The sequence below is a fragment of the Rousettus aegyptiacus genome, unplaced genomic scaffold, assembly GCF_014176215.1.
Source record: "Rousettus aegyptiacus isolate mRouAeg1 unplaced genomic scaffold, mRouAeg1.p scaffold_m13_p_4, whole genome shotgun sequence".
Lineage (NCBI taxonomy): Eukaryota > Metazoa > Chordata > Mammalia > Chiroptera > Pteropodidae > Rousettus > Rousettus aegyptiacus.
Window position 1 is genome coordinate 79,630,121 of NW_023416307.1, and position 8,246 is coordinate 79,638,366.

Genomic DNA, 8,246 nt, shown 5'->3' on the forward strand with positions numbered 1-8,246 from the left:
TTATATCACAATAGAAATATTACTTTGAGATATAATACAGAAATTTTTTAATATAGTCTTCTTTTATGTTTTATAGTGTTTACTTTTTCTTAATTTAACATAAAATATTTTTTAATTTCAAAAATAAGGTGTCATAATTTGACATCTTATATTTCCTGTTAATTCACTTAATAAATATGGGAATCATTTTGAGTATTGACTGGGAAGACATTTATTCCTGAGTTGATTTCTTTTTTTTTTTTTTCTTTTTTTTTTGAAAGAAATTTCCATCTCAAATAGTTATCAAAATAAACATCAAAATATAAATACAAACTAATTCTCAGGTGAAAGGACTCAATAGAATGCCAAAGAGAAAAAAGTAACATGCAGTCTGGCTGATTTTTACACAATTATTAAAGATTTCTTAAACTCAATTTTATTTGAAGAGGTAGCTGCAATTATGGGTAATAAAACCAACGGCATGTCATTTGAAGTTAAAGTTGTGTATGGAATAAAAGCTCTCCCGAGTATTGAAAGATAGCCTGACCTTATAATAATGAAAAAATTTTAATTAATGAACAATGATGCAAAAGAGGAGCCTAGGATTTAAAATATTGCCTTTGAATTTTTTTTTTTTTTTGAAAAATAGCTTTTCCTGAGAAACTTTGTTCAGTTACCTTGTTTGAAGATGTGAATAAACAGAAGCAAGTCAGATAAATTGTTTAAAATAAATGCTTTAGAAAAAAGAAAAACAAAACTCTTTAATATATAACATATATTTCTAGTTTAGAATTTAAATCAGTATACTTTCAAATACAACTTGTAAAAAGTGATTCTAAAATGGTGCACATGACTAATTTCACTCAAGTGGCAGATCACATTTAATATTTTTCATTTCCACAGAGACATTCATAGGATGAGTTAGATTTATTCTGGGGTTTTCATCTGCAAAAGTTTCCTTGCGCTCCTTTATAACTCTTCTCTCTTGTCTCTCCTTATTCCTCTCCTTCAAGTACAAACAATACTAATCTGCTTTCTGCCACTGTAGATCAGTATCAATTTTCTAGAATTTCATGTAAGTAGAATCATAAAATACATAATCATTTTTTTTGGTTTCCTTCATAAAGCCTAATTATTTTAAGATTCTTCCATGTTGTCGCATGTGTCGATATTTAATTACTTTTCATTGAAAGTAGTGTTTTATACTGTATAGATATTTCTATAATTTGTTTATTCATTAACATTTTGACAGACATTGTATTATCTATAGTGTTTAGTTAACAGAAATAACACTATTAACTTACTTCTATAAGTGTTTTTATGGATATAAAATTTAATTTCTATTAGCTAAATAGCAAGAATTAGAATGACTGAGACTTTTTAAAGAAACCGACATATTTTTTCTTCAAATTGTACAATTGTATATTTCCAACATCAGTGGTTGAGATCTAGGTCTTATTTTTTAATTATAGTATAATTGATATACAATATTATTTAAGTTTTATAAGCATTGGAGAGAACACTTAGTATAGGGTTACATTTGCCCCACTACTGAGGGAAAACCCTCTGATTATGGTACTTGACTCCCAATCAATTAAGAGTTTTTCTATTTTGACTGATGGGAAGAAAACTATTGCCGACTCTATGTGAGCTCCTGTGATTGTTTGCTTTTATTCTTTTGGGTTATTTTTCTCCCTAGTATCAAGTACTTTCTTAATAAGCATGCTTTTATTATCACTCAGCTGAAGACTTGAGGACCCTTGGCAGATGCCCAGAGCTTTCTCTCTCTGTAGTTTTCCCCAGAACTCTGTTCTGTGAACTAAACCATTTTTCCCTTCTTGGACTCCAAGCTCCATCTCCTCAACAAAAGACCTGTAGGCTCTGCCCTATTTCCTCTCTTTTGTCCATGGTAGACAGATTTTCCCTAGAAAAAAAGTTATGGCAATTTTGAGCACAAATACTTCGTTTTATGCAAAAGAATAAATTTCTGTTATTCTCACCTGAGTTTTTAGTTGTTAGATTGCTTTCTTTTCTCTTTTCTTATTTCTTTCTTGGAGGGGAGGGAGTCGGATAGCGAGGGGCGAGGAGAGACTCCTCTCCTTCCGCTTCTAACTCCACCCTCTCCTCTCTCTCTCCCCCCTCCCTTCCTCCTTCCCCTCCCTTCCTCTTCCTTCCTTCCTTCCTTCCTTCCTTCCTTCCTTCCTTCCTTCCTTCCTTCCTTCCTTCCTTCCTTCCTCTCTCTCTCTCTTTAAATTACTTTTCTAGTTCTATTACGTGACGCAGTTGATGTGGTCTGCATTGAGCTGGGAGCCTTGAGAGTCAGAGGAATCAAAGGAGAGACCATAACTCTTCAAACATCACTTTTTAAATCCAACACTTGCATTAATACACAAATTAGTAAATACCTTATGCTAGTCTCTGTGAAAGATAACAAGATAATAACTTTTTTAGTCATTTAAGTTCTTTAATTATCAGGAAAAAAAAAACAAACAAATGTGCATACTATAGTGAATTATACCTTGGTTATATTTTGGAAATACTCAGATTTACTTTCTTTTTACTAAAAAAAAAATTATTTATTTAAATTATTTTCAAGTATTGAACTTGGTTAGATATCTATATAGTTCATAAAATGATACCCCCAATTTCTCCCTCCCTCCCCTGGTCCTCCACCTAGCCATCATTAATGCTAACTTATTTCCCTCTGGTGTGCTCCCCATCCTGGTGACCAACTATCAACTGCTAACATGTACTTCTTTAATCCTTCAACCCATTCTCCCAGCTCCCCAAGCCCCCTCACTTCTGTCCATCATCAAATTGTCCATTATATTTGTGAGTCTGTTTTTGATTAGTTTATTCTTTTTGCTTCTTAGATTCCACATATAAGTAAAATCATATAGTATTTATCTTTTTCTTTCTGACTTATTTCACTCAGCCTAATACCTCTAGGTCCATCCATGTCAGATTTACTTTTAAACCCACTTTAATTTTGGTCTACCCCTGAAATTAAATAAGAATCTCTAGATTTACCTCAGCATCAGTATTTTTAAAGACATTTCAAAGTTATTTGAGTGTATATGAGACCTGTAGTCTTGGACTAATCTATTTTGAGAAATTGTGTGCGTGCGTGTGTGTGTGTGTGTGTGTGTGTGTGCGCGTGTGTGTGTGCACGTGTGCATTTGTATTTGCTATCAAATGCAAGTGGCATCTTAGACATAAACTTATAGAAACACAGAAAATAATGAAATCAATTTTTTATTGAGTTTTAAAGATACTTTTATTTGATTTTTATAAGATCTGGTAGGATCTTTCTCTGAGATAAATAAAAGCAAATAAAATGTGCCATCAGGGATAGTATGATCAAATGCAACGGTGTCAAAATCTGGAGAGCATGCTCAGAAAATACTAAAGTATCTGAATTTTCAAAAAAAAATTGTGTGTATGTGTGCTTTGTATTTTCTGTTTGTGTGTGGTAGAAACAAAAAAAAATAGGAAGCAAAGAATGACATGGTTTTCTTGTCTAAGATGTAGAAAATATTGTATTTTATGTTTAAAATTTTTGCTTTGTTATGTTGGTAATAGGAAGTTATTTGTACAATATTAAGTCAAGATAAATATAAATTAATGCCCTGACGTGGTATATTTTGAGATCTGATAGACGTGAATATAGTTTTGAATTCATCTTTTTCTATTTTATTCAGAATTCTAAGGCAGTTTTGCAGATCGTCTAGAGCTCACAAGAATATATTCAGCTAAATAACAGAAAACTTAAATGTCAAAGGAAGCCACATTAGATTTCATATATTTACTTATTTGTTCATTTATTCAAATAGTAATTATTGAGCTATTTGTGAAATTTAGCTAAGAGCTACATAATATGTAATATTTTTCTTCTAATACACAATCTAGTAAATTATTTGGGAAAATAATGTCACATAATCCAATTGTTAATCACTATTTATTCAATCATGCTGATGCTATTCTTTCTTAGGACTAGTAAGAATATTTACAAAATGAATAGATAAAGTTAAAAAGTAAGGTGAGGAATTTATTTTCAGTTGGTACATAATGTGTAGTGTAATGTGATTAAAAAATTAATTTGAATTGTATTATGTTGAATATGCTACTAACCTTGACTCTGTTCCTTTGTGATCTGTTGTTCAGTTGAAAAAGATGATGAAATAAACTTAAATTTAGGGATACGTATTTGTCGCCAACATAAATTATACCTAATAATATGCAATAGGATCAAACATTTTCTCCAGCCAGTTTGGACAAGAATTAGCCTAGTCGCCCAAAAGTATAACCCATCCAAAAACAAAAATAATAATAAAAAAGACTAATTAGGCTTAATCGTGACAATTTTGGGTAGCTGAATAGCACATTTAATGGAATTCTCCATTAAATATTGATGGTGGTGGCACTTCTGGGTACACTGTAGAAAACTTAGAGAAGAGGGTGGCAAGGAAACACACTCACAGACATTGTCTAATTCTTAAAAAAAAAAAAGTCAGTAAGAGATAACCAAGTTAAATAAGCAGAATGATTTAAAATAAATGAAAATATCCACTGTTTAATAAAATTGGAATTTTAGCTATGCCTTAATAAGGTCATCAGGGATATTTACATAAAATTGTGCTATTAAGCAAGGATTCTGTGATGACAGTTGAAACCAAGAAATAAGTAGCCGAATCTACTAGGGAAAAGTCAATAAAAGGAAAGTTATATAGATTTACATTTTATTTTCATTTGTATTTTTTTTAGATTATATAAATACATAATGAAACTTCAATTTATATGTAATAGATTTAAACAAATTATTCTGAGTATTAGGTTTGTTTGTTTTGTTTGACCTTTGCTCTTTTAACCTGGACTAATGGTTGACTTTAAAGATAAAATCTCAAATGCTTCTTCATGGTAAGAGGTTTAGAACTAAGGGAAATATTGAATTTATTTTAAAAAATTAAGAAATCCATGTCAGAGGACTTTACATTCTATTTCATTGGATGAATGGTAATAATATCTTGAAAATCATGCTCTCTGAAAGAGAATTACTTTGCTTAAGAGAGCAACATGAATAAGCTTTGAATGATGATACATTATCCATGGTGGGATAGATGCCTTAGGACTTCTTTTATACATCAGCTGCATTTATGACTATGCCTGTTCTGCTTGGTTAACTGCATTTTGGTTTATCATTAGTTTTGTTTGCACACCATAAAACCTAATCTAAGAAATAAAGAGAAAAGAGACATGTTTTTAACTTTGTAACTCTCATAACCTCTAGTTGAGTCACTAGCATATTCAGTGAAAACTTACATGGTTAATTGGGTTTGGAAATAACTCAAACTTTTCTTTCTTGCACATAAGTGTAAAAAACAGTAACAATGGGCATGCGACTATTGTAATATTTTAATATGTGAATATTATAAAATATTATTAGTATGATATCATGTGTATATTTTCTTATGTGTTGATGGCTGTTATTTGCTGATGAAAATTTGCTCTGATTTTTCTACTTAATTTGTAATCCTAAAACTCATGTTTAGAGCTTTTAATCTTAAATGTGTAGTTCACCTAAATCACATTGTGGATCAGTGTAATTTTACTCCAACGATTAGAAACAAATTTTTTAAAAATGAAAGAGTGCAAAATTTTGTGTGTGTGTGTTTATAACAACATTCTAAATTTAATTGTAGTTTGTAAAACTCAGTATACTAGAAATCATAGAATTGTACACTTTAATTATATCTCAATAAAGCTGTTCTCAAAAAAATAAAATATTAAAAAGCTTATATGTATGTACAACAAAGGGGATTGTTATCTTTGAAATCCTTTCATGAAACAAATGCATAAAAGTAAAACATTTTGATCTCTATTTGCATAGGTGACATCACAGATAAATAGAGGATTAATGTTTAAATTTCAGTAGCCTGTTTGAATTGTTTTTACAATTTTGATTTTATTTTATCTTTTTTAGGTAGAAATATTTTTAAAATATACTATTATTTATTCTTAAAAATTTTTGAGATCCAAGTTATTTTTATTTGAGCAAACATCTGTGTATACATTCAATATAAAAAAATCAAAAGATTGCAAATGTTTTATGATTTTTCTCTAAATAGATTTTTATCAAATTAAGATAAAATCCAGAAAAAATCTGTAAAACGACCTCATTTGTTAATAAAGGAAGAGAAAATGAGTAAAATACTAACAAGAATCCTTTATTATATTTCAAGAATAATAAAACATAACCAAAATGGTTTAATGCACAAATATAAAGATAATTGAATATTAGAAAAACTATTTTATACTAGCTAAATGAATAAATGAATAAAAATTTAATTTTAATGGATGTTAAAAATATGTGATGTTTCAGTATCTACTTCTGATTATAAATAATGAAATAGAAACCAGAATAGAATGATATTTTATTACTACTTAAACAAAAGTCAGAATCATAGTAATAGATGATGTAAGAAGCATTTACATTATTGTCAGGAACAATACAATGATATCAATTTTCACCTATGTTTTTAAATATTCTTTAAAAAAACTAGCAAAAGCAAAAAGATATAAGAAAATGTATGATATATATAATACGATGGAAATGGGAGAGAAATATTATTTTTTGGATATCATATAATTCTGTTCCTGGAAAAGCCAAAAGAATCACCTGAAAATTTTTCAAAACAGTACGAGAATTTAGGAACATGGGTGAGGTTCAAAAATCAATGACTTACCCACATGTAATCAGTGACCAATATGAAAGTAAAATGGAGTGGTTTACTTTCTGGTAACATTAGACAGAATAAGTCAGTCAATTGCTCCATTGAGAATAACTAGTAAAGCTTAAAAAAAAAAAAAAACAGGAGGAATATGATTAAAAGCAGCATAGAACTAACAAGGTAGTAAAGAATTATGGGCCTAAGGTTTGGTGGTGAGGAGGGGGTGGGGAGGGGGCGGGGCGGGGGGGGGAAGAGGGATCCAGTGAGATATGTTAAACATTTGGGACTGCTTAGAGGATGATTTTTTTTTTTTTTTAGCTATCTGGTGAAAAGTTAACACTGACAAAGTATTAAAAAGCATAAAGTAAAATATAGGATAGTAAAAGAAATATATCACGCTTTAAGATCTTCTCATATTTCTTTTTAAAAGTGATGTTCAATGATGTATACTTGAGTTTAGTAACACATTTGATAAAAATATAACATTAAAACAAAAGCTATCTATAGCCATGCCACCCTGAACAAGCCCGATCTTGTGTGCTTTCGGAAGTTAAGCAGGGTCGGGCTTGGTTAGTACCTGGATGGGAGACCTCTTAGGAAGACCAGGTGGTATGGACATAAAAAAAAAAAAAAAAAGTAAGAGATCATAAGCTGACAAGGTCCTTGTAATCTGTGAGGTCAACCAAGGGTGGTTTCGCATAAAAAAAAAAAAAGCTATCTTCATTTCAAAAAAGTAATGAACTACAACTAAGTCAAGGACTAGCATACTGAACAGAAATAAATCAAAACAAAGCAAAAAACAAAACAAAAGCAACAACAAAATAAACACAAGGATGAGAAAACTTATATACTACAAAACACTAACCAACAAAGGCATAATGCAGTATAATGATAACTGATAACGTTGATTCAAGGATTACATGTATACTGCAAAAGAGTGACATTTTCTGATGATAAAATGTCAATTTTACTGGAAAGTTATAGCAATTTCAAATTTCTAAGCTCCTAATAACAACTTTCAAATATATAAAGAACAAAAACAATAGAATTAAAAGGAAAATGAAACAAATTTTCTATAATAGTGGAACATTTTTGTACACATTTCTTAGTTAATTATAGAAAATCATCAAGGAAAAATATACAAAATTATTTTTTAATGAAAAAATATTTGAGCAGTAACTTCAAAATTGATACAATGACCAATAAACATAAGAAATGATGCTCATTAGTATAAGAGAAATGTAAAATAATATCCTATACAATATGACTTTATACCAATCAAAACGGTTAAAATTATAAAGACTGAACAATCTCAAGTGGTGGCAAAGTTGTGAAATACTAGTTTTCTTAACTGCCAGAGAAAGTATGAACTGTTGCAGCTACGCTGGGAAACTATTTTTGCCTCACTTAAAGTGTAGTTGCCCCATAAAACAGAAAAACAGAAGTGTATGTACACTAAGAGACACACAACTTTTCTTCATGTACATCAGCAATGAAATGGTTAAGTTATAATAGAATCACTGTTATATCAGTAGAAGT

The 8,246-nt window shown here is 29.9% G+C and overlaps 1 pseudogene; it reads left to right on the top strand.

The window, feature by feature from the left end:
- Positions 1-7,206: 7,206 nt before the first annotated feature.
- On the top strand, positions 7,207-7,325 carry LOC118601930 (annotated as a pseudogene).
- The last annotated feature ends 921 nt before the right edge of the window (positions 7,326-8,246 follow it).